Below are 3,112 nucleotides of genomic sequence, written 5' to 3'. Positions count from 1 at the left end.
GGGAACCCCTACAAGAAGTGGAAGCTACTCAGAAGACCTCAGTTCAAAGTGGAGGAACTTTCCAACTGTGTGGGGGCCTGCCTTGTGATGTGGTGGATTCTCCATCACCGGTGGTGTTTGAACAGAAAGTGGAAACCATCTATGGGAGATTCCTATTGTGGGCGGAGGCCTTTAGAGCCTTTCTGACTGTGAGATTTTATGAGTCACGGTGGGAAGAAATTGAGCCTGTGCACCAGGGTTGGTTGAATAGTAGGACACAGATGAGCTTAGAGCCAGATAGGCCTGGGTTCAAAACCTGGCTGAGCCACTTCCTTACTTGGGGACTGTGGGCAAGTGTCCTCCCTTAGTCTCAGTTTCCTTGTCATAAAATGGAGGCCGGGCACAGTGGCTCACGCCTGTAATCCCAGCACTTTCGGGCCGAGGTGGGCGGAGCACGAGGTCAGGAGTTCAAGAGTAGCTTGGTCGATATGGTGAAACCCTATCTCTACCGAAAATACAAAAATTAGCCTGGTGTGGTGGTGCATGCCTGTAGTCTTAGCTACTCAGGAGGCTGAGGTAGGAGAATCGCCTGAACCCAGGAGCTGGAGGTTGCAGTGAGCCAAGATAGTGCCACTGCACTTCAGCCTGGCATTGTAATAGCTCCCTCATTAGCTTGCTTTGAGTATTAGGGATGATGTGTATACTCTGCCTGGTTAAAGAAGGAACTCAAGACATTGTGCCTACCATGGCCATTAAACAAATGACCAATCATGGATTGGTGTGTTCTTTGGTGGCCTTTCATTACAGGGCAAGTGAGTGAATGAAATCTATGTGTTAACCGAGGTGCTAACTGGTTGACTTATTTAACATATGTAGGAAACCAGCCTTTTCTCTGTGAGGGCCTGTTTCTGAAATAATCATGGAAAACGTGATACATAAGTGGGTAAAATGCAAAAAATGCTCAGGGATTTTGATGTCTGCCCCAGCAACTGAGAATCTGAGTCTCTGACCCAAAGGAGACATGTGAGATCATCTAAACAGTCCCCTATGGGAAGAGGAATCTCCTCTAAGACCTCAACACATCATTAATTCTCTGCGTGTGCAGCCCAGGTGATGGGAACTCTCTACCTTCTGAGAATGTCTGTAGGAAACTCCCCAAATTCCCCATCTTGTTTTCTACAGCTTGCCAGCTGGGAAATAGAACTTTCCAACAACTATGTCCTCTAATTGAGACCAGACCCCAATGTTATGGGAACTTTATGACCCCCTGGCTGGCTGAGGGGAAGAGTGGTCCCCAGACAGAGCCGTGGAACATGTGAGTAAGTCTTGGGCGTTTTCAGAAGCAGAGAGGCTGGACAGCACACCGGTGAAGTGTGAGTTTCAGAAACACAGTGATCTCGATTTGAGTCCTGCTCTGCCTATTAGCTGGGTCCTCGGGCAAGTCTTTGATTTCCAATCCTCAATTTTCATGTATATGAAATGATCACATCTCCCTTATAATGAGGATGAAATGAAATAAAGCAAGGAAATCACCTGGTGCCCAGCACTCCTGCATGAGCATTTGCTGAATAGATGGGAGCCACTATTTTATGGGAGGGGACATTCTGCAGGCTGAATGTCAGGGCTTCTTATCTGGGCATTAAAGGGCAGAGTGGCTAGCTGGGGCAATATAGCGAGACCTTATTTCTACAAAATAAAATAAATTAGCTGGGTATGGTGGTGCACACCTGTAGTCCCAGCTTGTTAGGCTGAGGTGGGAGGATCACCTGAACCCGTGAAGCAGAGGTTGCAGCAAGCTTGGGTGACAGAGTGAGACTCTCAAAAAAAGGAAGAGTGACTCTGGAACCTGGGTACACGAGGATTGATCATTTGTTTTCCCAAGCTGAGTTATTGCTATTAGTGGTATTTTTTCTTATTTAAAATATTTATTTCCTGGGAGCATAGATTCAAGTTGCCTGAATGTACATTACCATTAGTGGGTTTAAAAGCTTTTCAACTTTTTTTTTTTTTTTTGAGACAGAGTCTCCCTTTGTCTCCAGGCTGGAGTGCAGTGGCATGATCTTGGCTCATTGCAACCTCCACCTCCCGGGTTCAAGCAATTCCTTTGCCTCAGCCTCCCAAATAGCTAGGACTACAGACATGCACCACCATACCTGGCTAATTTTTTGTATTTTAGTAGAGACGAGATTTCGCCATGTTGGCCTCCATCTCCTAACCTCGTGATCCGCCCGCCTTGGCCTCCCAAAGTGCTGGGATTACAGGTGTGAGCCACCGCTCCCGGCCAAAAGCTTTTTTACTTTTAGTTTTCTTTAACTAGAAACAGGATCTTATCATCTGGTGGGATAATCCTTACCTGTTCCTCCTTTGGAGGGCAGATAGAACATGATGATTAGAGATGCATGAAACGTTTAAATTTATCTATATTAATAATAATTTAAAAAAAAGAAACAGCGTCTTGGGTCTTACTACGTTGACAAACTCCTGGCCTCAAACGATCCTCCTGCTTTGGCCTCCCAAAGTGCTGGGATTATAGGCATGATCCACCATGCCCAACCTATTAGTGGGTTTTGTCCAGGCAGTCAGCACTCAGAGAGGAAAGTTCCTATTGGAGGTGCTGGTAGCTGGGAACTGCGTTTCTGGAGTTCGGTGAGTTCTTGGGGGGCTGTCCAGACCTTGTGAAAACTATAATAAGCTTAACTGCAAAGCTTTTTACCTTCCTGAACACATTCATATTCACACACCCATTTGATCTTCAGGTGATGCTGTGAGGTGGCCAGAAATTAACCCCATTTAGCAAGTGGGGAAACTGAAGCCCAGAGAGGTGAAGTACTTGGGTTTTGGGGTTTAGCTGCTGAGAAACCTATGGACTCCTGCCCCACCCACCCATCCACTATCATTTCCTGATTCTTTTATTTTATTTTATTTTATTTATTTTTTTCCTCGACTGCTCAGCAGGAAATTTTATTTTTCTGTTTTTCTATTTTTATTTTTTTTTAAAGATGGGGTTTCACCATGTTGGTCAGGCTGGTCTTGAACTTCTGACCTCAGGTGATCCGCCTGCCTTGGCCTCCAAAGTGCTTGGATTACAGGTGTGAGCCACCAGTCCTGGCCATTTTATTTTATTTTAATTTTT

General features: G+C 45.5%; 1 pseudogene; it reads left to right on the top strand.

Annotated features, from left to right (window-relative positions):
- The first annotated feature begins 2,309 nt into the window (after nucleotides 1-2,309).
- Nucleotides 2,310-2,418, top strand: LOC135269551 (U8 small nucleolar RNA; annotated as a pseudogene).
- The last annotated feature ends 694 nt before the right edge of the window (nucleotides 2,419-3,112 follow it).

The sequence above is a fragment of the Aotus nancymaae genome, unplaced genomic scaffold (genome assembly GCF_030222135.1).
Source record: "Aotus nancymaae isolate 86718 unplaced genomic scaffold, 86718_ANA_hifiasm-v0.15.2.pri h1tg000053l, whole genome shotgun sequence".
In the NCBI taxonomy this organism is placed as follows: Eukaryota; Metazoa; Chordata; class Mammalia; order Primates; family Aotidae; genus Aotus; species Aotus nancymaae.
Note: the sequence above shows the minus strand (reverse complement) of the source record. Positions and strands in the feature narration are given on the sequence as shown.